We start from the raw sequence: 26,792 nt of genomic DNA on the forward strand, positions 1-26,792 counted from the left end.
GTACAAAATAAGGATGAAGATGATGAAGATGATGAGGATGAATTTGATATTGGTCTTGTGAGAAAAGACTTTATGTTTGCGGATGAGGAAGCTCCAAACAATGACGCCCTGCAACAGACAGACGGAATGTTACCAGCCAATGTCAACAACAATTCAGGGGGAATAGTCAGTAACACTAATACTACCTGTTCTTCCTCTCAAGCAGTAACAGACTCTACCACTGTTGCATCCACTTCCAGAACAGCAACAGTGGAAGACACTGTCACCACATGCGAGCATCCATACCCCATTGAAGTCCCAAGCTCTAATCAGCAAACAACAGTCACTGAGACTGTCATATCTGAGGGGGAACAAACCACCATTGTTCCAAAGAAGTGGAAACATCAAAGCTCTCATCCACTCTCAAATCTCACAAGTGATCTTAATTCTGGAATTCGAACAAGATCCTCCCTCAACAATCTTGCCCATCTTGATGAGTATTGTGCTCACAATGCCTTTCTTTCTCAAGTGGAACCAGCCAATGTGACAGTCGCCCTGACTGATGCTGGCTGGTTAATAGCTATGCAAGAAGAACTCAATCAATTCAAGAGGAATGAGGTATGACACTTAGTTCCTAGACCATCTAATCGTACCGTCATTGGTACTAGATGGGTCTTTCGCAATAAGCTTGATGACTCGGGAGAAATCGTAAGGAACAAGGCTAGACTAGTGGTGTAAAGTTAAACCAACAAGAGGGTATTGACTACGATGAAACCTATGCACCGGTAGCTAGACTTGAGGCCATACGATTACTTATAGCTTTTGCGGCTCACAAAGGCATTAAACGTTTCCAAATGGATGTCAAAACCGCTTTCTTAAATGGATATTTAGAAGAGGATGTCTTTGTGGAGCAACCTACGGGCTTTAAAGACAATGATTTGCCTAACCATGTTTTCAAATTAGACAAAGCTCTTTATGGTTTAAAACAAGCACCTAGATGTTGGTATGATAGATTGTCTAAATTTCTTATTGAAAATGGTTTTAGAAGAGGCTTCGTTGACAAAACATTGTTTTTAAAGTCACAGTCAGCTGAACTGTTGGTTGTCCAAGTATATGTCGATGACATTATATTTGGTGCAACAAATGAACTCCTTTATGTGTATTTTTCAGAACTAATGAAATCGGAGTTTGAATCCAAATCAAGCAATCAAAGGATGGAATCATGATCCATCAACAAAAGTACATTAAGGAAATGCTTAAGAAATTTGGGATGACTAATGGTAAGTCTCATGATACACCTATGGTAGCCGGGTCCAAATTGGACAAAGATGAACTTGGTAAGAATGTTAGTGAAAAGGTGTATAGAGGTATGATAGGCTCACTTCTTTACTTGACCGCAAGTCGTCCCGACATTCTCTTTAGTGTTTGTTTATGTGCTAGGTTCCAAGCAAATCCGAAAGAATCTCACTTTAAAGTCGTTAAATGAATTCTTCGGTATTTGATTGGAACACAAGATCTCTACTTGTGGTACCCCTTACATTGTCCATTTGACCTTATAGGTTTTCTCGATGCGGATTATGCGGGTTGCACGGTAGATCGAAAGAGTACATCCGGGATTGCAAAATTCTTGGGTCCTTGTCTCATCTCATGGGGTTCAAAGAAACAAAATACGGTGGCTCTTTCAACGGCCGAAAGTGAGTATGTTAGTGCCGCACATTGTTGTTCTCAACTTCTTTGGGTAAGACAACAACTTCTTGACTTTGGAATTATTACGACTCCGTTCCCATTGTTGGAATATGTGTCCTCCGACAATAATGCGATCACAACTGTTGATCATGATGATCACATGTTTAAGTCTCATTTTAAAGAATACAATTGGGAAGTAATATTTTTTATCACAATGGTCCACACATATCGGTAATGGTTGGTGACTAGAGTTTGACATTCTTGTCGTGAGACGGTGGTGACCAGTTGATCCCCTTAGGTCATACCTAAAGGGTAACATTTTTAATTGATCATTTAATTGATCGTATGACGATACGGGTCAATTAAATTACTTAAAATTGACGGACGATTTTGGAAGTAATATTTACGTGTCTTATTTAAATTTGATTAAATAAGATACGGTCTAAATAATCGAATTGTTTTATTATTTAGATGAAATTATTGTTTAAGCACTACTACAATAACAAGAATAAGTAACACATAATAGAGAACGGTTAAGTTAAATAACTGTTCTCTAGCAGTAAAGAGAACGCTTTTCTGAGATAAGCGTTATGTAAAAAAAGAATAGAGAACGCTTCTTATATTCACAGTTATCTGAACTTATCATAAAAATATTAAAATAATAAAGTTAAAAAGAGAAAAAGTAAAACCCAGTAATTTTGTGTCGCCAACCGCCCTTTTAACCCAGTATAAGTTAACACAAAGCAAAAAAATTAAACCTACGTTGTAAACTTCATTTTTTTTTTCCACTGAACAACCTTCCTATCCTTACTCTCATCTCCCACAAACAGATCTGCCATTCATTAAGAACAGCCGCCGCCAACCGCCTAACAAACGTCGTCGGCCACATGGCCCGCATCACCACCTTTGACATTCTTATGAGGTTCGAAATTTATTCTAGGGTTTGCACACCTTACTCGAAAATTTTTAGATTTATTATGTTCGGATTCGAATTGCGGTTATAAATCGAGAAATTTCAGGTTGGTTTCCTATTTGAGGTTTTACTTCAATAAAACCTAGAAATTTGGCGATTTTACAATGAACAAAGAAAGTCGATGAAAATGGGTTGAATTGGGGATTTTTTTGTTGCTTCGCACCTCTTGCATCCATTCTACTGGTATTTCATTTACTCTTTTGACTATTCCGTATATATGATGAACATTATTGTTTTTATTTTTATTTTTGTAATTTTGAGTATTTTACTGATTGGATAATACACCCATAAGATGTGTCTCATTTGATTTTGTTAGATATTACCTCAATATGACTTTTTTTAATTATAATTAATGAACACAAAGTTATTTTTCGTCGACGATTTTAATGGTTTATTATTCGATCCTCTATATACGTTTTCTAATGCCTTTTGCTTTCCTCCTGAATGTGTGACTTTCTATAATTTCAAAGAATCAAAGATGTATAATTCAAGATTATACAATCTGCTATGTGCGGTTGTGTTGTGTACGCTCTTAGGTTCAAAAATTAAGAATCAGTGATCGATTATGGAAGTTGCAAGAGTTGGTCGCAATTGACAGACTATTTTCTATGATATCATTTATTAATATTGGTTTATCACTTTATTGTATTACTCTTGTTCGAATTAAGTCAATTTCTGTTTTCGATTGTGTGGTAGTCCGACTTCTTTTGTTGTCGATTGCTTTCCGTTAAGATGTCAACACAAACCGCAACAACTATATTGTGATTGTTGCATTCTGCCACAGGGTTGCCCAATGATATTATCATCGACCAAATATAATATTGTACTACGTATGACGTAGTCTAGGAGCTTTTATATTTTGATAAATCATTTTTATTTATTTCATGTTTGTCACTTTAATTTTTCATAGCTTGAGAGGCTTAGGATATCACAACCGGCATCACCAAGGTAACATTCTGATTCTTTTTCAACAAATTCAACGATGATTGCTTCTTTAATATCAAGCATTATGATGAGTTTATGACTATAAGACCTTCAAAAATCCTTTGATTATTGTTGTTGAAGTTAACTTGGACTGGTTTTTCAGATCAACTGTTGGGATGTTTCATAAATTTTAACACGTTAGTTTGTTGAGAGCTTATATTTAATTCATAAGTGTGGTAGAGCAGTCTTGGCAATTTTAATTTAAGAACCATGTACTATAACTGGTCATAACCTATGTATTTTGTTTTTTTACCAAACCTATGTAATTCATAAATATGGTCATAACCTATGTATTTTGTTTTTGGCCTGGGCAGAATTTTCTGCTTGAAGATTGGTATTTGGATCGAGTTTCACTGTGTATGTGAGTTCCCTTTCTTTAATTCTCTTTTCCTCTCCTACATGTACATATCTTATGGCATCCTTGGTTGTATCTTCCTTCTTTTTTGCTTTTTTAGACGGTGATTCCTCCATATTTCTCATAATGCGGTATATTGGAGGACATTAGAAATTTAGAATTATCCTATGTAGTTTGTACTAGGTTTGCGTTTTATAAAATTGCGTGTTGATAACAACTTCTGGGGATTCGTGTATGAAGTGTTTGTAATACCCCCTAATACTAATTTTTATTTTTGTGTAAATATTAGAAAAATGTGATTTTTATCATACTATTGGAATTACTTCTCACCAGATGAAGTTCCTGTTTATGATGAATATGCTGCAGTACCACATTTGGGGAAGCAGGAACTAATATAGGTTGAATGCACATGTTATAGCCTCATATCATGGTGTGTCAAGTTCAGCAGGACGTGAAGATCATGACTTTCATGAGGATGCTTGCAGGGAATGGCTAGATAAATTGAGTCTCTCTTACAGCTTCTTGTTTTTTGTTAGGATAATGAGGCACTAGAGTAATTTAGCAAGTTGTTTGCTTCGATGTTTTGTTTTAGTTCTAGTCTATGGTTGTTAAGGAATACATTTGTAATGGTGGATGTTTTTCATTTTAATGAACTTTACATGGTTACTTGAGAAAATAGTAAGAATGGTTATTATTATTTTTATGAATCATTCATCCCCACAAAAAAAGGAATCTATATTATTATTATTATTATTATTATTATTTTGAAAACTTAAATAAGAATAGAGAATTGTTAGCTTACCCAACTGTTTTCTATTAAAAACAATAGAGAATAGATGTCACAGGAAACTGTTCTCTATACTATAAAAAAGAGAACGTCTCTCTCTAATAGGTGTTCTCTATAGTATGAGAAAGCAAAACGCCCATCTTATATAGGCGTTCTCTAAGATTATACATAGAAAACGCCTCCAATGACTGTTCTCTATACATTAGGGAACACTGAGTTGGAGAACGCTCCTCAAGCGTTCTCTAAGGCTTATTTCAACAATTCTCTAATCCTTTTTTTGTAGTAGTGAAGGAAACAATTGCATTTGAATGAATAAATTATTATAAATACAAGATGTTGTGATTTATAATTGGTAAATTATTTTGGTACAAGTAATTATGAATTACTAAGTCGATTTTGTATATGACGTATTTTTATTAATGCGTTGATTTTTAATGTTAAAAATACATAACAATTTTATGTGACATATGACATGTGACAAATTGACAAATTGACAAAAATAAAACGGAGTCCATTTTATCTATTTGGACCGAAATAATGGGGTAGTATTAGCAATATATTATGTTAATTGAGTTAGTGGAAAACATGATCATATTAGCCTAATACTAGCCATGCATACCTACTTGTTCTTGTGAAGACAAACTTGTGCATGCATTGGCTCCCTCTCTTCTCTCCTTCCCACCGGTTTTGAGAAGACAAAATAGAGAGTTTTTGCTCTATAATTTAATTTTATACACTACATCACTACACTAGTGTATTATTATTCATTCAACATCTAAAAAAAATAAGAATTTTTAGAAAGATAAAATCTTCCTTCTCCTCCCCCTCTCTTAACCGAATTATTTGAGAGACCAAATAATTTTTGGGTTAATTTTTATACAAAATTAATATTGTTCTAGTAATAATAATATTAATTTTATTAAGTTGTTATCTTGGGTATAAAACCTTGGGAGGGATTCTCTACTTGAATCCTTTGTCCATCCATTTAAGGAGAGCTCAAGAACAAGAGAGTAGGAGAACTCTCTTGTGCCCTTTGATCCGAAAAAAAAAAAAAAACAATGTAAGAATAAAGATTTCTTCCTTATTTTACTTATTGTTTGCAAGCATAAGATCACCTTTTAATTTTATGATAAAACATATATGAATATGTTGAGTAAAGAGATCTAGATTTCTAACAAGTGGTATCAGAGCCAGGTTGTTTGCATGCAAATCGGTTATAGTTTTTCCGAGTTATACGATTAACGTATAAAACTTGTAAATTTGTGTTATTATGATATATCACGAAATAAATTTATGCATGTTAAAGTTTCTGGTCTTAAAATGTATTTAGGATTTTTTGGTTAATTTATGGATTTTTATTGTTCATCTTATATAATAATGACATTAAAAATGTGATTTTATGATTAAAATGTCATTTTCGGACTAAAATTAGCTAAACTTCGAATTTTCCTGTGATTTTTGGATATGTTATCACATGTTTTATTTTTAGATGACCTGTAAATTTTCAGAATTTGTGGAGTTTTCATGCTCGATATATGGATTTTTCATGATAAAAATCGGATTTAAATGAAAAATAGGTTAATATGAGATAAATTTCGAATCTGGTCCTAGAAATTTAGTATGTTGTCACATGCAATTTTACAAGATGTGTGTAAAATAATAGGCTATATTGAAGTCTTTATGCATGATTTATGGATTTTTGATGAAAAATAGCATAAATAGTGACTTAATTAGTGAATAATTGCTAAAACATATCCCATGACTAAGGAAAAACGTCACATGTTGCATTTTATTATCTTTTTCAGATCTAAAATTGAAAAGTTGATGAATATAATTTTTCTCATGTTTTTATGATTATAATTGATAAATCCGATAAACCGCAACATAGTTTTTCCGATAATTTTACGAAATTTTAACCTAAGTTTTTTTGAACATTATGAGTGTCATGGTATTTTTTCAGAATGTTCATGAGTTTAAATTTCAAATTTTGAATTTATTTGAAATTTTTGTGATTTATTTGAAGTTTATAGCATTTTATTGTAATTTTGGGTCCATTAATGAACAATTTTAAGAAATATGAGTTAATTATAGTCAAATAGTTAGTGGAGACTAATTTTAAGTCCTAAGAGGTTAGGGTAATTAACTTGTGCATAAATATGAATTTATGTAATTAATTGTGATTTTAAAACGTTGAATCACGCAAATCCGTAAAACCGTTAAATATACGATATTGGCTCCTTAAAGGCGATTTAGCATAAAATTGGGCATGTTCATACATATTATAATGCAGCATTTTATTTATGATTGTCATAATTTTATTTTATGTAATTTTTGAATTATGTAATTTTACTTAGTATGACCTTAGTTTTTAATTGGTATTACCCGAAATGTATGGGAATATCAATTCGGTTGTAATTTATTGTGATCTCGTATCACCGTTTTGTAATTTAATAGATTTATTTTATTTTAATTACAAATGTATAATAGGAAATTATGTAATTTGTTATGTAATTTATTTATTCCGGAGTTCCTTGAAGACGGTGTCACTCAAGAAGGCGATGCATAAAGACGGTGTTACCTCGAGATGCGTGCCAAAACCGAAGTTCAAGGGACCAATAGAGTTGGTTTCCGAATATGTAATAGTTAATTAGATTTTCTATTTTTAGGAAGGCCATACTAGGATTTATTTTAATGCTTTGCATTTTATTTATATGTCGCATGCATCGCTAAATCGCCATAACTAAAACATGCATTGTCATTTTAATCGAGTATATCGACCATGTCAATTAAAATTATCGTAGTTCACCGCTTTAGTTCACTTAAAACGTGATAGATAATAAATTGACATGACCTCTCGCTAAAATAACAATTGAGACATAGCCTTACCAAAAAGTAGAAACCATGAAAACCTATTTCGTGAGGGAGTGCACTCGGCCATCCCGGGGTACAAACCTTGTTACATAGGGGAAGTGGGTGATAAATGTCTATCCACCGAATTCGTGTTGATGAGGGTTTCATCGGCTATCCCGTGCCCAAGTTGATGTGAATTTGGATCATGGAGACATTTATTTGAAATTTGGATTGACCTCAACGGAAGTATTCGTGACCGTAGTCGCATGTGTTGCGGGCTATAGATAAATATTAGAGTAATTTTATCGACCGAGAATTCTAAAAGTAGAATCGATTAAAGAGTTAGTCCATCGAGTTATATTGATAAGGGTTTCATCGGCTATCCCGTGCCCAAGTTAATATGAATTTGGATCTCGGAATCATTTATAGTAGTTGGGTAGAGGTCACTATATAAATGCTCATATCTTGTTAATTTATTTACGAGTATGATTTAAAAAGATAAATGTTAATATTTCCTTTTCTCCATACTTGTAGTTCATTACAATGAATCCATCAAACGCTACCGCACCGATAACTATTGAGTCATGCCACAATGTTTTTGACGACGTTTGCTCCAACAGTACAATGATTTCAACACTACTAGAGAACTTCATTTTGCGATAGGTTCCGATGGAAACCTTAACTTCATCACTTCTACTAGACCACCTACTAGTACTAGATCTCGTGTGAGCTGGTCTCAGGAAGACCGCCTCATACAATCTATAGGATCTTTGTCTCTGGAAGATAAAGATGCCAAAACTAGTGGGAGCTCAAGCAATCAAGTTCTTGCTTCAAAGGGCAAAAAGTTCAAGAAGAAGGGAAAGAAAGTCAAAAACTTCAAGCAAGTTGATGATGAATGCCCTTATTGCTATGGTATGGGACATTGGCTTAGGAATTGTCCCGTATATTTGCGAAATATAAGGGAAGGAATCATCGTTCCAAAAGGTAAAATTCCTAAGGAAATTTATGTTATTGATATAAATTATACTTCCACTACGACATGGGTACTAGATACCAGTTGTGGTTCTCACCTTTGTAATCATTTACAGGGTTTAAGAGACGTGAAGAGGCTTAGCAAAGGAGATGTGGATCTACGCCTTGGAAATGGAGCTCGAGTAGCGGCCGAATCCAAAGGAACTTATGTTTTAGCTTTGCCTAACGGATTTGAGTTGTATTTACATAATTGTTTTTATGTGCCTACACTCTCTAAAAACATTATTTCAATCGCCATGCTAGACATGGACGGTTTTTGTTTTGTCATTAAGAACAATCGTTGTACTATTTCGAGGAACGATTTGGTTATAGGCCAAGCCTCTTCTATTAATGGCGTTTACATTTTAGAATCCTCGAATCCGACTAATGATATCTATAACATTCAATCAAAGAAACTCAAATCAAGTGACCCAAATGAAGCGTTCATTTGGCATTGTCGATTAGGTCACATAAACGAGAATCGCATCAAAAGATTAATTTCGACTAATTTGATTACACCATTTGATTTTCAATCATATGGAACATGCGAATATTGCCTTCTTGGCAAAATGACTCGTAATTCTTTAGTGGTAAAGGGACACGAGCTAGTGAACTATTGGGACTCATACATACCGATGTGTGTGGACCAATGAGTATCACCGCTCGTGGAAATTATGACTACTTCATAACCTTCACCGACGACTTAAGTAGACATGGGTATGTCTATTTAATGAAACATAAGAGTGAAGCGTTTGAGAAATTCAAGGAATTTCAAAACAAAGTAGAGAACCAATTGGACAAAAAGATAAAAGCACTACGTTCCGATCGTGGTGGAGAATATCTTAGCCTTGAATTCGATTCACACTTGAAAGGTTGTAGTATAATATCACAACTTTCTCCACCTGGAACACCACAACTCAATGGTGTTGCCGAAAGGAGAAATCGAACCCTACTTGATATGGTTCGATCCATGATGAGTCAAACCGAGTTACCAAACTCGTTTTGGGGATTTGCAATCCAAACTGCAATTATATCTTTGAATAATAGTCCCACTAAGGCCACCGGAAAGACTCCATTTGAGATGTGGAGAGGACGAGTTCCTAATCTATCCTACATGAAAATTTGGGGATGTGATGCTTACGTCAAGACAAAGAATGACAACAAGCTTGCCCCAAGATCCGAAAAATGCACCTTTGTAGGTTATCCCTCGAATTCTCGAGGATACTACTTCTACAAACCTCAAGATAACAAAGTGTTTGTGTCTTGCGAGGCTGTCTTCTTAGAAATAGACTTTATTTCTAAGAGACAGAGTGGGAGAAACTTTGAACTTGATGAAGTTCAAGAGCCACAAACCGAGGTAGAGACGCAAGAAGATGTTCCTTCGTCGTCTAACGCGGTTGTTCCTCCTCCACTAAGAAGAACGAGTCGAGTTATTCGCCATCCTGATCGATATGTGGGACTTATCGAAGAAGATGGAACACTCGATGTGTTGCTTTTAGAAAGTGACGAGCCCGCTACCTACAAGGCCGCAATCTCTAGTCCTAATTCCTCCTTATGGCTTGAAGCCATGAAGTCCGAAATGGATTCTATGCACGAAAACCAAGTTTGGGACTTGGTAGATTTGCCTAAAGGGGCAAGACCTCTTCAATGCAAATGGATTTTCAAAGTCAAAAATGGCATAGAAGGACATGATGATGTCTACAAAGCTAGGCTAGTGGCAAAAGGATTTACTCAAGTCCAAGGTCTCCATTATGATGAGACCTTCGCCCCCGTAGCCATGCTAAGATCCATACGGATTTTGTTAGCGATTGCCGCATTTCATGATTATGAAATATGGCAAATGGATGTCAAAACCGCTTTTCTAAATGGGCATTTAGAAGAGGAGGTGTACATGATACAACCCGAAGGTTTTGTTGATTCTAAGAATCCTAACAAAGTGTGCAAACTTAAGAGATCCATTTATGGTCTTAAGCAAGCATCTAGAAGTTGGAATCATCGATTCAATCATGTTATAAAGGAGAATGGTTTAACTCGAAGTGTTGAGGAACCATGTTTATACATGAAATTTAGTGGGAGCAATGTTGTGTTCCTAATCTTGTATGTCGATGACATACTACTCATTGGAAATGATATTCCAATGTTGTCTTCTGTTAAGAAGTGGTTAGGTAACCACTTCCAAATGAAGGATTTAGGAGAGGCACAACGCATATTAGGTATCCAAATCCATAGAGATAGATCCAAGAGGATATTGGAACTAAGTCAACAATCTTATGTTGATAAGATTCTACGACGGTTCAGCATGGACAAATCTAAAAGGGGTTTGGTACCTATGGTAACTGGGACTATATTGAGCAAGACTCAATCTCCCTCCGAACCCCATGATGTTGAACGCATGAAGATGATCCCTTATGCTTCCGCTGTTGGATCAATCATGTACGCCATGATATGCACACGTCCTGATGTCTCGTATGCCTTGAGCATGACGAGTAGATATCAAGGAAATCCAGGTGAGAGTCACTGGATAGCCGTCAAGAACATCCTTAAGTACTTGAGAAGAACTAAGGATTCTATCTTAGTGTTTGGAGGAGATACCGAGCTACGTGTTAATGGATACACGGACTCGAGTTTTCAAACGGATAGAGATGACATGAAATCACAAGCTGGTTTCGTTTTCATGCTCAATGGTGGTGTCGTTAGCTGGAGAAGCTTCAAGGAAGCTGTAAACGCGGATTCAACAACGGAGGCTGAGTACATTGCAGCATCAGAAGCTGCTAAGGAGATCCACACATATCGGTAATGGTTGGCTGACTAGAGTTTGACATTACTGTCGTGAGACGGTGGTGACCAGTTGATCCCCTTAGGTCATAACTAAAGGGTAACATTCTTAATTGATCATTTAATTGATCGTATGACGATACGGGTCAATTAAATTACTTAAAATTGACGGACGATTTTGGAAGTAATATTTACGTGTCTTATTGAAATTTGATTAAATAAGATACAGTCTAAATAATCGAATTGTTTTATTATTTAGATGAAATTATTGTTTAAGGAAACAATTGCATTTGAATGAATAAATTATTATAAATATAAGATGTTGTGATTTATAATTGGTAAATTATTTTGGTACAAGAAATTATGAATTACTAAGTCGATTTTGTATATGACGTATTTTTATTAATGCGTTGATTTTTAATATGTTAAAAATACATAACAATTTTATGTGACATATGACATGTGACAAATTGACAAATTGACACAAATAAAATGGAGTCCATTTTATCTATTTGGACCGAAATAATGGGGTAGTATTAGCAATATATTATGTTAATTGAGTTAGTGGAAAACATGATCATATTAGCCTAATACTAGCCATGCATACCTACTTGTTCTTGTGAAGACAAACTTGTGCATGCATTGGCTCCCTCTCTTCTCTCCTTCCCACCGGTTTTGAGAAGACAAAATAGAGAGTTTTTGCTCTATAATTTAATCTTATACACTACATCACTACACTTGTGTATTATTATTCATTCAACATCTAAAAAAAATAAGAATTTTTAGAAAGATAAAATCTTCCTTCTCCTCCCTCTCTCTTAACCGAATTATTTGAGAGACCAAATAATTTTTGGGTCAATTTTTATACAAAATTAATATTGTTCTAGTAATAATAATATTAATTTTATTAAGTTGTTATCTTGGGTATAAATCCTTGGGAGGGATTCTCTACTTGAATCCTTTGTTCATCCATTTAAGGAGAGCTCAAGAACAAGAGAGTAGGAGAACTCTCTTGTGCCCTTTGATCCGAAAAAAAAACAATGTAAGAATAAAGATTTCTTCCTTATTTTACTTATTGTTTGCATGCATAAGATCACCTTTTAATTTTATGACTAAATTAAAATAAAACATATATGAATATGTTGAGTAAAGAGATCTAGATTTCTAACACCCATCATGTGTGATAATATGAGTGCAATAAATATTTCCAAAAATCCGATTCAACATTCTAAGACTAAGCATATTGAGATTCGTCTCCATTTTATTCGTGATCACGTAGAAAAAGGGCATATTAAACTTATTTTTTGCAAAACCGAAGATGAAATTGCCGACATATTTACTAAACCACTTGCAAGAGAACAATTTGAAAAACTTAGGTTACAAATTGGTTTAATTAATTTCATGTAGTCTTTGTGTGAATTTAACTAATCCCTCATATGATTGACTAGAATGGGTTTGCTATCTTTTATTCTAGTTTATTCATTCCATGTTATGTCCATAATCGATAAACCGTGTGTGTGCTTAATAATCACTCAACCGCATGTCTAGTCTTGTGTTTAATGGTACATACCCTATTGAATGAGGACACCTCCCCTCTCAAATCAATCCGAATAACAACCCTTTCAACCACATTCAAATGGATTTCTCTTATACTCTTCAAATTGCTCACAATCCTTCATTTTCAATACCCAAAGACCTCACTCCTTCACATTCAATTCACTTATGTTGCAAAGGTCTATGTGAAACAAAGAACCAAACAACTACATGTTCTACATATGCATCAAGAGATGATTAGGAAGTTGGTTAGAAAAACGGAGATAGATGAAATTGAAAATTGAAGTTGGTTAGAAAAACGGAGATAGTTGGAAAAAAAAAAGTGGAAAGAAATGGGAAGACAATATGCGAAATGTCAAAGTGATTATTGGAAACGAGATATATGAAATTGAAAAATGCGATGGTCTTGAGAAAAGAAGTAAAGCAAAAAATTTGGAAGAAATTGAAAGGAAGTCACAGTGTATGCCACTGTTGCTATGCTCAAAGGTTAAGATCAAATTTGTCAAGAATTTTCTTGAAATGAGAGCAACATATAAGAAGTTGATGTTCCTTCATTACATGTTGAGAACTTATTTGGTGCATACCTTGGTGGTTTCAATATACAAAGTCCAATGCAACAGTAGAGATGACTGTGACTCAGACCTTCATTGTCAAACCTCAACCATTTTGCTATCTTCTTCATTATCCTCAAAAACGATGACCAAACTTCCGCACCCTGAATTTGCCCATAATCAAACTTGTCTTTTGCCTAACACCTCTTGTCCCTTTCTCATTATCATTCGGTGGTGTACTCATTAAACTATGGTTTAGCCTTGTTGAACGTTGTGTTTAAACTCATGTTTAAACCTTTGCTTTGTGTTGACCTTGTTATTATGACGCAACCATGGTTGTCTTTCATGTGACGTCTCATGTATGATTATTCTGTGTCCGGGGGTAGCCTCTTACCTTTTGATGATGTCAAGAGGGGAAAAGGGAAAATTCATGTTCTTTCTACTTGCTTATTGATTAAACTCTTGCTATGTGGTGGACTATATATGTTAGTAATCTTGTTCTAGGCTTTGTGTGTTTCTTAAGTCTACATTGCTCTTATTTCTACCCTCATGATTTATCTTGGACTGACCACTTAAGTGGGAACTCAATGAGAACATTAATTTTATGGGGCTTGTCATCATCAAAGGGGGAATTTGTTAGGACATATTTGTTGATGATGACATGCCCAATTTAATCGTGTTTCTAAGTGTACCATTTCAGGAATAATGCACCCTCCTCAAGCAAGAATTAATCAATGTCAAAGTCAAGAATGGTTGATAATTTTCTACCCAAGATTTAGAGTCAATTGTGTCATCTAATGTACAAGTTAGGAAGTAGAGTATTTAAACGCAACAACAACAGTCAAGACTACTGTTACTCTTGCAAGTAACAATAGGCTGGACTGTTACCATGGTCTGCAACACTTGAAACTTAATTTCATCTTTCGAAAATCCTTTTTATCTTTTTAAACGGCTTGGATTTAAATGATGACTTTCCGATTTCTTTTTAAGAGTTGGGTTTCTAGAAAAGAGGTTTTGCTAATTATCAATTCAAATTGTTTCCTTCTTTGTGCAAATTTGTTTCCTTGGTCTTTTGTAAAACAAAGTTTTCTTTATGCCATTTTTGTATAAGCTTGTCATCTTATGACTTGTTTTCCACTCTTTGTTTTCTGAAAAATCAAAGGCTTATTTTGGATAAATTACAAACCTTCTTTCTTCTTTTGCTTTTTAAAAGAGTGCTCTCTTTTGTGTAAGTTTGGGAAAGAGTTGGTCTTCATCACATGTGAAGACCTTTGACTCACAAACCCTAGCTTACCTACCTTGTTTATCCTCTCTATAAAAGGAACCCTTCTCCTCACTTTGAAAGCAAGACTTTTCAGAGAAATCAAAAGTATTTTTGCAAAATCAGTTTTTAAGAACTCGAAATTTTCTTTGCAAAAAATCTTCTAAGTCTTCAAGTGAGTCAGTCGAAATCACTGTTACTTCACAGTGTTGTACCCTCTCATCTAGAAATCGTTTGTACCAATAAGTTGTCCTTCTCAATTCTTTTTAAGAATCAGTCTAAGGAAACTTGGTTTGTAAACATTCTAGTTAGAGTGTAGAGTTTGCAAAATTGTTTTCAATTTTTCAAATCGTTTTGATATTTTGCAAAGCTTTCAAAGTCTTCAAGTGTTACAGTCATAACAACTGTTGCTTTAAATATTAAACTATCTCACTTATGAACCGTTTGATCGTGTAAGTTGTCCATATCAATTCTTGTTAAAGAATCAGTCCGTGGAAACTTGATCCTTGTAAACGTTCTATGTTAGAGTGTTGAGTTCTAGGACGGAGTAGTCCTTTAACTCTTGTGGCAACCGGAGTAGGTTGTGAGTTGTTGAGTTCTAGGACGGAGTAGTTCTCTAAATCTTGTGGCAACCGGAGTAGGTTGTGAGTTGTTGAGTTCTAGGACGGAGTAGTCCTTGAACTTATGTGGCAACCGGAGTAGGTTGCGAGTTCTTTTTATTATACGGGTTTTTAGTAGTCGGAGTAGATCACTAAATCAAACAATAAAAAGTAGATTGGACGTAGGCACTTGAGTTCTTGCCGAACCAATTCAAAAATCTCTTGTTTGATCTCCGTTTACTTTTAATTCCGCTGCAATTTATCTTATTTGTTTTTCATTCACGTTTTAGTTAGCAACAGTCCTGAATACTGTTACTTCTGGTCTGTAGCTTTTACTTCACTTGCAAAGACAAACAAGTAATAGTCAGAACAACTGTCGCTTCCTGATTTCAACAACTTACTTTGGGAATCGTGATACACTCTTAATCATTCAATTTATTTGATGTATCCATTTAACATTCATATTGTCAATCAACATACATTAAAACAATAAAGATTAAGTTGAAATTTTCAGTTAAATTCATTCCTTGTTCTTAAGCACAACAGTCTGCGATACTATCGGTTTGGTCTGTTGCTTACAACATTTGCAAAGCCAACTAGTAACAGTATGTCTCACTGTTCCTCTAGTGAGGTCAACAATACGCCTTTTAACTTTCATTTAAAAGGGGTGTTTGTTAGATACTTGAGATATCATTTCATTTGACTAACTTAAATCAATTAAGTTTAGTTAAAATTTTTAAAACAGTACCTAATTCACCCCCTCCCCCTCTTAGGTACTTAGAATCCATAAAATCTTCAATTGGTATCAGAGCCTCGTGCTCTTGATCGAGGCTAATCGCCTTAGAGTGTGATTCTTGGGTAATGGATTCCGAAAAAAATCCAAGATCCCGGTCTTTACCGGTGCGAATTTTGGATGGTGGAAACTCAAAATGGAACATTACATCAAAAGTATAGACTATCAATGTTGGACCATCATCCAAAATGGACCTCTTGTTATTGAGGAAATTGATATTTTAACCGGTTTCACCAAAACCAAAGAGGAAAGAAATTACAAGGAAAATGACTTCAAACTTGCCGAAAAGAACTCCAAGGCAATGTCGATACTTCAACGTTGTGTTGGTGAGGGGGAAGTTAGTCGAATCTCTGGATGTCCTACAGCAAAATCTATTTGGGACTCTCTTGTACTTGGTTATGAGGGGACCTCCCAAGTTAGAAAACACCGCATTGACCTTCTCATGCAACAATATGAGATGTTTAGAATGTTAAAGGACGAGTCCATAAATAGCTTTTCTTCACGTTTTTCTTGTATTATTAATGAGCTAAAAAGTCTAGGAAGGAATTTCGAGTCCGAGGACATCATTCGGAAAATCCTTCGTAGTCCCACCTCTAAGTGGCAACCCAAAGTTACCGCTATAGCGGAAGTCAAAGATTTGTCAACCCTATCTCCTCATGAACTAACGGGATCACTAATGGCTCACGAGTTCAATCTCGACAAGCATTCTAGTGAGTCTTCAAAGGGAAGGAGTCTCGCTCTCACGTCCTCTCCAAGCGATGGAGAAGACGAGGAGGAAGATGAGCTTCCTATGTTCTCAACGAATCTAGCCGGGTTAGTCAATGGTCAAGAAAATAAAAGGTTCAATAATAATTAATCGAAAAAACGCTTTCCTAAGAGACGATCTAGTTCCACCGTGGGATGCTTTAAGTGTGGTGATAAAACTCACCAAATTAAAGAATGTCTCACGTGGGATGAAATCAAATCAAAGGAAAAACGAGATAAAATTAAAAAGGACTACAAACATAGAGTCATGAGCGCTATTTGGGGAATGTCCGACTCCGAGGAAGATGAGGAACTCATCGAGGAGCAACTAGAGGCTAAAATGTGTCTTACAAGTCATCTCAAGGACAAAGTCTCAAAAACTTCTAAAATTGAACATCTTAGATGTCTCATGGCTCACCCCGATGATTCTGACTCGGACTCCGACAATGAGGTAAAACATCTAAAAGCCAAGGTTAGATCTTACTCCAAATAAAAGGTATGTGAGCTTCTTGACAAACTCTTTTATAAGTGTCGTTCACAAAATGATAAGCTTGATGCCATGCAAGACGAAATTGAAGAAATTGCTCAAGAAAACTTTAACCTTAAAAATGAACTGAAAGCAACAGACAGTGTCACTGTTACCTCTGAGACTTATGATAAAGTAAAAAGAGTCAACAAATTGAACAAACAATTGACTAAAGAACTTGAGTGTCTTAAAATGATCCCCACGGATGTCTATGACCTTGAAAATGTCAACACCACCTTGGTGATGTAAGTTTCCTGGCTAACCAAGGAACGTGATGACCTTTTGAAGGACAAAGATGCTCTCAAAGATGAATTGGATTACCTAGTGGTTGAGATAATTGACTTAAGAGAAACAGTATCTGAAACTGTTGCTTCCAACAAAGATCTAGCTAAGTCAAATGAACATGTCAAACATTTTGTCAATGAAAAGGAGTGTCTTAAAATTGAATTATGTGATCACAAGAAAGAAATAGAAGTTCTTCATGAAAAGCTTGCCTTTTTCAAAAAGGGTATGCCCGAATGTAGCACTTCTAAGTCTAATGCTTACAAAAGATCCGAAAAATTCGTTGATCTAAACAAACGTCTTAATAAAATGACATCTAAGTATGAGGATTCTAAAGAAAGAATTGGATACCTTGTGTCGAAACTCAATGCTCACACTCATGACTTCATAGTGAAAAAAAGATTGACTATAGAAGTTGAAAAGAATGATGAACTTTTAAAAGAAAAATCTGTTTTCAAAGGCGTCATTAATGACCTAGTTGATGAGGTAGAAGAACCTAAAGTAATGATTACACTGTTTTGTCACCTCGTGATAATAATGAAGTCTCAAATGAACTTGTCACTAAATTATCCAAGGAGAATGAATGTCTTAAGGTTAACATAGATGCCTACAAAAGGGAAATTAGAATGCTTCACGAAAAATTTGTCAAATTTCAACATGATTCCGTTGGAAATTGTGTCCTCAATAATAGTGCGATCACATGATTTAATATCATAATTAAATCTCATATAAAGAATACGTAAGGGATGATTCATTTATATAGTCAACTGATCAACATTAATCGGTAACGATTGGCTTCCTAGAGTTTGACGTTACTGTCGTGGGAAGGTGGTGGTCAGTTGATCCCTCAAGGTCACACCTAAAGGATGATGCCCTAATCTGTAAAGTTGATTAATTGTATGACGATACAAGTTAATCAATTCTTTAAAATTGAACAATTCAATTTGTAAGAGAGAATATTGATATATTATTGTAATGGGATTAAATAAGATTTATTTTAGTAATTGAAACACTTTATTACTAAAATTGTTTATTGTTTGTGAAATAATAGAGATGAGAATGAATGGTTAGTTATAATTACAAGATGTGATCAAGTATCACTAGTCAATTTGTTGTATATAATTTAATTAATTTATAAAATGATATTTATGTGACAAATATGCATTAAATTAATTAATAACATATAACATACTACATGTGACATATTGTGTGACAATTGACAAAATAAAATGGTAGTCCATTTTATATAAGTGGACCGAAATGGAGGAAGTGTGGTGGATTGTGATTGTTTTATTTTAAGAGATAAAATAAGATGTAATCATGGCTACTCCTTACTAGCCTTACAACCTACACCACTTTCTTACACACCTATATTTTTGATAAGAGAAAAAGAAAAGCAAAAGATGCTCTTTTGGCCTTATGTTGACCGGCCACCCTACTCAAATATGAGTAGTTTTTGGTTCTTTTATTCTCTTACACACACTACCATTCATTCACTTTTCCACATACATTCATCTCTCTTATATTTGTTCATCTTTCTCTAAAAACTTGAGAAATGATGATCCAAATTGTTCAATCACATTTCTAATATTATTAATGTAATATATGAGTATTAGTAATCAATTTTAAGGTAAAATACTAAACAAATATCTAGCACATATTATTTAGTAGAGATAAGGGATAGTCTTGGGTGCAATCAAAAGGAGTGGCTTCTATACTTGGAGTCTTTGGAGGATCATCCTTATATTTATAATAGCTCAAGAACAAGTGAAGGTAGGAGACCTTACTTGTGCCCACAAAACCGAAATTAACAATGTAAGGGACATTGTTTTCTTATAAATCTTTTATTTTGTTATGCATGCACTAGATCTAAAGAACAAATAATTAAAAAGTTAATTAGTTCACTATTAGAGGAGTCTAATAATAGGTATATGAACCTAACAAGTGGTATCTGAGCATAGGATGTTGCATGATGCGTGTCATTTATATGATGTTTTACATCTCTTTTTACACGCATTTCAGAGCTCATTTGTTTAGTTTATGCTACATTTCTCCCTATTTCCGTCTACTTCCGTATTTTGTACTTTATTTCAGAAATGTGAAGAATTCGACGGGAAATCAAGCCAAATCCGCCCCCGAGTAATCTGCATTGCGAATAACGTAAAGGAATTGCTTAAGGAACGAGCTTGGTGCGCGATCCAAGGCCCAAAAGACAAGTCCACGAGTTAAAAGAAGTCGAGTAGCAGCTCAAGCAGTCGATCGACTAGACCCATCAGTCGATCGACAAACTATCGGGATCCAGAAGCTACTGTTGCTAAGATCCAATCGATCGACCTCACTGCTTAGTCAATCGACCACATCGCTGCTCCAGACGGGAATTAAAAGTTTGAGAAACTTGAAGCCCGTGAAGTTTAGGTTTTGGAATAAATTGTTACGCAAATTTGCTATATAACGTAACACGAACATCCAGTCTAGAGGATCAGATTTTACTTAAGTTTTATTATCAGTAACTTTGAGTTTGAGTTTAGAATAATTAGGGTTCAAGGTTTGCCTCGGTTTTGAATACAATTTGCTTGGATAATTCGGCCTTGTTCTTTCCCTTCACAATTCTACACGGTATTCTACTGTTTCTATTTCAAAAGTATTTTGCTTATAGTGTTAGAATTGCTAGATCAGTTTCCCAAAAGCCGAAATCGTTGTTTTATGTTAATTGTTTCTTCCGCCGTTTAAATCATGAATTCAATAGTTAGATTTATCATTGATGTTATTGTTTTTACCCTTGCCATGAGTAGCTAAATAGCTTGTGCTAGGATGTAGGCGATTTGTGGCTAGGCGGCATTAGATTGAACACGGCCTGAACCCGCGTGTTGGTCGATCGATCGACCATGTCGGTCGATCGACCGACCTCGTGAGGATTTCCTTCGTTTTAATTGGTTTTAATCTCGTATTTAACAAATCGAATGCATGCGACCAGTTAGATACCTATTTTGTGACCGACCCATTAGATCGAAAGATAGGGTAGGTTACTTGACCATCAATTAATCGACTAAACTGTGCTAAGATCGAAAGATAGGTATAGTTTAGACCATTAGTCACTTTTCGGAACGAAAGTTAGTATTAGTGATATTAGGGACCTATAGCGAGATCGAGAGATGCTATTTGTTAGGAGTGGACCGAGAGGACCTCTTATTTCCCGCCTTACCCGTGTTTGATTGACCGACTTAGTTTTGCCGCCGAAGCTATAATGACCCGACCATCCTAGTACCCTTCTTTTATCTGTTTAAATCATATCTTTAGTTTATTTTCTTTTTATCGTTATTAGTTATAGACCGATTCAAATCAATCCCCATAATAGTTACCTCAGACTGAACATTAACCAACTAAAGTTTACAACTGCCTCCTTGCGGATCGACCCTGTTACCACTAGCCTAGGTTAGTCTTAATAGGAGATTATAAATTTTATCTTTGGTACTCACAACGACGGGTATCAAATTTTGGCGCCGTTGCCGGGGAGGCAATAGTCCTAATTTTAGTTGTTTTAGTTTTTAGTCTTTCTTAGTTTAAGGAACGTCCGTTCCTTAAACTGTTCTTATATTTTGTTGTAGTTTCCTCTTATGCGCAGGTCTCAGGGTGGTCCATTACTGCCGTTTGATCCAGAGATTGAAAGATCTTTGCACGTTAAGAGGAGATTATTTCAAGAACGACAGCTGGAAGAGCCTAGTTCTCATTCCCGGCTTTTACGAGAACGAGCCATTCGAGGGAAACCCACCATCTTCACCCGTTTCTACAAAGCCTTCACCGAGACAGTTACTTCTCCGAAATTTCAGTCATGGCCGAGGAAGCAAGTATAGCTAGTTTTTCCGAGCCGACAGCCGACAATTTATACAAGGGGTTCGAGTTACCGGGAGATGCCAGAAATTCGAACCAAAGCCTGCTTACATTACCATGGTCGAGAGAAATCGGTTTAGGGGAGCGCAAATGAAGATGCGACTAGACATATGGAGACCTTTATTGACTCTACTTGCTCCATTCCCCCACCAGCTGGCGTGACCCAGGATCAAATCAAAGAGACCATGTTCATCTTCTCCCTTCGTGATGCTGCAAGGGAGTGGTATAGAGATCTGGACCGAGCCGCTCAGGAGATCACTGATTGGAATACATTGGCCTTGGCGTTCTACAAGAAGTACTTTTCTGCTTCGAGGACGATCGCCATTAGAGCTCAAATCACGGGCTTTAAACAAGGGCCAGATGAGAATTTCCACGAGGCATGGGTCCGATTCAAGAAGTTGGTGCGAACCATACCGCACCATGGGTTCGAAAAGTGGAGTTTGTGCAATCATTTCTACAATGGGTTGTACGACGATCAGAGGGCCATTTTGGATTCTGCAGCCAATGGGAGATTTCTTTGAAAATTTGGGAGCAACCAAGGGGTGGAAGATCATTGACGATCTAGCTACCCACAAGGCCGAGTATGGGAATTCGAGAGGGAACCAGAGGAGAGCTGCTGAATCTTCCTCTGTTGCTGCACTTGAGGCTCTCACCGCGAGATTTGACAAGTATGAGCTAGGAGGAGCCTCTAAGGGTGGGATATACCAAGTCAATCTTTGTGTCGACGGTCCCTTCCTTTGTGAAAGGTGTGGAGTTGAGGGCCATGTTTCAAGAACCGCCTAGTCCCTTTGAATCTTGTCGCCTTTCAACACTATAGGCAGAACAACACCTACTACGAGCCACAACATCCAAACTTGAGTTGGAGAAGCCAGAATGTTTTGAATCCAACTCAACCTCCGCCACAGCAGCAGCCATATGTGCCTCCGCATCAAAAGCAACAGCAATACCAAAAGCCCCCTTATATAAAGCCGTAAAGAAAGAACAAACGCAAAATTCTGAATTTTCCGAGTCAAGAATCTGTTCTTTGAAGGAGTCCCAAGCAAGAGAGGCTGGGATGAAGTTACTAGAGAGCCAAATAGCTCAGTTGGCTAGTAAAAGTAACACTCGAGCTCCCGGACACCTACCCACTCAACCCGAACAAAAGGAGACCCTACATGCCATCACCTTGAGGAGCGGGTCCACCCTTGAGGGTCCTGCCATGGTCGAGAAAGCTCTTGAGAAGAATGAGGCAGATCCGAGTCCAATCAAAGCTGTAATGAATAAATCAAAAAAACAGCCGTCTACCAGGTATTTCAGTCGATCGACTGAAGTACCTAGTCGATCGACTGAAACACGGGTTACAGGAGCTTCGAATCAGGCAACCCTTGATCGATCGATCGAGGAGGGTGGTCGATCGACCAATATCACTGCTGATGTTGAAGAATTTCGTCCTTTAATGCCAACTAATCTACGAGACCATTTGTTTCGGGGTACCACGGTCCCGAAAGTTTTGGGGGCAGATCCGAGTGCTGATGGGTAAGTCCCGGCTCCGAAGTTCGACCCAATGACGGTTAATGGGTCTCATTTGAGATGGTCTGAGGAGGGGTCTAGCTTCAACAAAGAAAAGGTGACGGACTTCCAGCCAAAGTCCAAGGACGCCGGCGCGCGCGAATTAGAGGAGAGGGCTAAGGTGCTCCTTACAGCCCCATATCCGGAGAGACTCGTGCCAACCAAGGAACAGGTATCTTTCAGTAAGTTTGAGAAAGTTATTCGTAGCTTAAATGTTCAGGTACCCTTCCTTGAGTTAGTTAACCAAGTGCCGGCGTATACTAAGTTTATGAAAAGATTGTTGTCAAAGAAAAATCGCTTGAACATGTTCATACTGTTGCGTTAACTAAAGAGTCTTGCTCCTACTTGTCTCACACTGCGCCCCATAAGTTAGAAGACCCGGGCAGTTTTTCCGTCCCTTGTAGCATAGGTACTTTTTCTATCGAAAAGGCTTTATGTGATTTAGGAGCTAGCATAAGTGTCATGCCCTTGAGTCTAGCTAGGAAGCTTAAACTGACCAGGTTTGCTATTACTGAGATGACAGTCCAGATGGCTGACCGATCTGCGGTCGAGCCCATAGGAGTCCTAGAGGACATACCCGTCCAGATAGGGAATTTTTTCTTCCCTGTCGACTTCGTTGTCCTTGATATGCCTGAGGATGACCATATTCCCATCATTTTGGGAAGGCCATTTTTGCACACTGCTGGTGCAGTCATCGATGTCGTTCTAGGTACCTTGACTTTCAAAGTGGGAAAACACTCTATTGTTTTTGCCCAGCCGGCTAAGAAAAAGGATCCCATGTGGCCTGTCACTTGCAACACGGTTTCTGAAAAGAAGTCGTATTTTGTGCTCGATGAATTACCTGTCTCTATTACTACTCCCGTATTAACCCCTCCGCCCCTGCATCGGGAGCGAAAACGAGGAAAAATTTGTTGTTTTAGATAATGCAGGAGCTGGTTTGGGAAGGAAGAGCATTTGGATGCTCCAGCTGCGACAGAGCAGATCGTTTCAAGAGGCGGTCTTGGATGCCTAAGTTATGGGACTGATGAGGAAGTGGAAGATGAGCCCGCCAAGGTGAGATGGTCTGATTTGGAGTCTGACGATTCCAAGGGAAGCCTTGATTGGGGAGATGACGAAGCTGATCAGCTGAGTTCTCCGTCTGTCGAAGCTAAGAAGGGTGCAACTGATAAGATGAGCACCATTGAGGCTACCTCTAGTAGCCAGAAGCCGACGAAGTGGGCCATACCGTGGTCCTTCTTGATCAACTATTAAGTTGATCAAATGCGTTATAAACTTCATTTTTGATTTCGTTAAGACATTTTTTATTGCTTTTGTGTGCGCGAAAACTTCGCTTTTATTCTTTTTGCTTAGGTTTTTTATGCACTTTAGACTTCTTCTGGGTTTTGCGCAATTTTGGGCGCGTATTATTGTGCTTTTGCAGGTATTTAGAGCTTATTAGCTCAAATCATTGAGCAATTACGAAGAAATAAGACACTGCAGCAGTGTTTCCAGTCGATCGACTGGAACCATTGGTCGATCGACTGAATTGCGGTTTACAGGAGCTACCGTTCACGTCCACTTGGTGGTCGATCGACCTTAGTGGTCGATTGACCACCTTCGCCGCTATATTCGTTCACGACCTCTCCCCCTGCTTTGTGTTTGGTCGATATGCGGACCTAAGGGAGTTTTCTACTCCACTTTATTTTCAGTCGAATTGTCTATTTCTTCTATTGTCTCATTTATGCACAATTTTTACGTTTCAAAATTGCTTTCTTCGGTCTTATGAGTGGTACTTTCTGTCTTTCAGGTACTTTTTAGTAGCACTGCTGGCTACTGAAACCTCCTAGCTCACGCTGGTTTGGGGAGGTTTCCTTTGCTGCGCTTAAAGTCTTGTGAGTTCCCAAGTCTTTCCTTTATGTCTTTATGTTTTATTTTATATTCTCGCAAATTCCCGTTTTCCATTTTTCTTCATTACATGATTTTGCACAATGGGGACATCGTGCGATTTGGTTTGGGGAAGGGTTTTGCGTCGCATATCATTTGCTTGCACTCACGTTTAATTTTGTTTTGCATTGTTTTATTTCATTTATCTTATATATACAAAATTCCAAAAAAATTGAAAAAAAAAATTTCAAAAAATTTCCATAAAATGCACGTTTATTTTAGCATATAGGTCGAGTCGGAACGGTAGTATTTCTATGATGATTTAGCATTTGCACCTGTTTTGCCTGAGCCTTGCTTGATTAACATGTTATTAGTAGAATCGTAAATGCATATCTACGAGTTTTCGTCACATTCTTGCTTAACTTGTGACTTGACTTTAATAATTGGCAACCTACATCATATTTCTGAGATTTAGAGCCCATAACTGGTGACATTCATGACCAGTTCATCTAGGAATGTGAGTAGTACTCCTTATGAGACATGTTTCCTTAATTTGCATAATTATGAATTTGATCTGCTTAATACCTGTATGCATTCGGTTTGTGGTTTGTTGACACATGTGGTAGAGGTTCCCTTTTTCTCATTTTGCCCATAAGCTCCACACTGCCAAAAATATCCTTTTTGTCCCATTTGCTACATCCTACATATAGCCTACCTCTGTCAAGCTAGTAGTCTGGTTTCTGGGATTGTTACTCGTTTTTGGTAGCCATTGCTCTTTTGAGATGAAGTTGGGAGAATGAAAAGAAGGAAAGAAAGAAAAAAAAAAGAAAAGAAAAATGAAAAAGATGAAAAAAATGATTCGAAAAAAAAAGAGAGTTCTGTACTGTTCAAGGCAGTCGATCGACTGCCCAATATAGTCGATCGACTGAAGTTCGAAGAGAATAAGAAAAAAAAAAAAAAGTCAATTCGCATACTTTAATCCTTATCTCTTGGCGATTTTTGCTCCCATGTTTTATTCTTATTTTATGGGGAGTTAGTTGATTATTTTTACATCTGGAGATTGTGAGTTTGTGCTTGTTATAGCACCGTTTCGTTTGATATTGAGCGAGAAAGTTGGATGTTGTCACTTGGTTCCGTTTTGGTACTAGCTTGATCACCTGTACCCCCACTTTACCATAAAATGTTTTGCCTCTTCTTACCCATACCTCACATATCCCATATATACCTCGACATGTGTCATTGGTCATCTGTTTGGTTGGAATGCGTATGTACGGTCATAGAGGTCATCTTCATAATTTATTGCTGGCATGTTTTCATAGGTCGCAGTTAGGTGAGAGTCTGTACAAAATTTACTTCTTTCTATCTTACATATATATCACCTGCGCTTATTGAGTGATTTGAGTGACCCGCGAGAGTCCAATTTGATAAGTCTCTATAGTCAACGGTTCAGCAATATTTTTAACGACTTTATAATTCGTTTGCATGGTTCACATTACTAATTGATTGTTGGTTATGCATTAAATTGGCTTAGGCTTTACTTGTTGCATTTCGCTCTGAGATTGAACTCGTTCCATTAGGTCATTAGATCGAGTCTAGTTCTTGCTTGGGGACAAGCAAGGTTTGGTTTGGGGAGATTTGATGCGTGTCATTTATATGATGTTTTACATCTCTTTTTACACGCATTTCAAAGCTCATTTGTTTAGTTTATGCTACATTTCTCCCTATTTCCGTCTACTTCCGTATTTTGTACTTTATTGCAGAAATGTGAAGAATTCGACGGGAA

At 36.6% G+C, this 26,792-nt stretch overlaps 1 long non-coding RNA gene across 3 annotated transcripts; it reads left to right on the plus strand.

Moving 5' to 3' along the window:
• The first annotated feature begins 2,387 nt into the window (after positions 1-2,387).
• On the plus strand, positions 2,388-4,653 carry LOC141611850 (uncharacterized). 3 transcript variants are annotated; one of them, XR_012528838.1, is made up of 3 exons: positions 2,401-3,586; positions 3,937-3,983; positions 4,344-4,653. It is a non-coding gene; the product is annotated as an uncharacterized LOC141611850 (long non-coding RNA). The 3 variants fall into 3 exon arrangements; XR_012528839.1 differs by having other exon boundaries at positions 2,402-2,821; positions 3,549-3,983; XR_012528837.1 differs by having other exon boundaries at positions 2,388-3,983.
• Positions 4,654-26,792: the final 22,139 nt, after the last annotated feature.

This window comes from Silene latifolia, chromosome 11 (assembly GCF_048544455.1).
Source record: "Silene latifolia isolate original U9 population chromosome 11, ASM4854445v1, whole genome shotgun sequence".
Taxonomy (NCBI): domain Eukaryota; kingdom Viridiplantae; phylum Streptophyta; class Magnoliopsida; order Caryophyllales; family Caryophyllaceae; genus Silene; species Silene latifolia.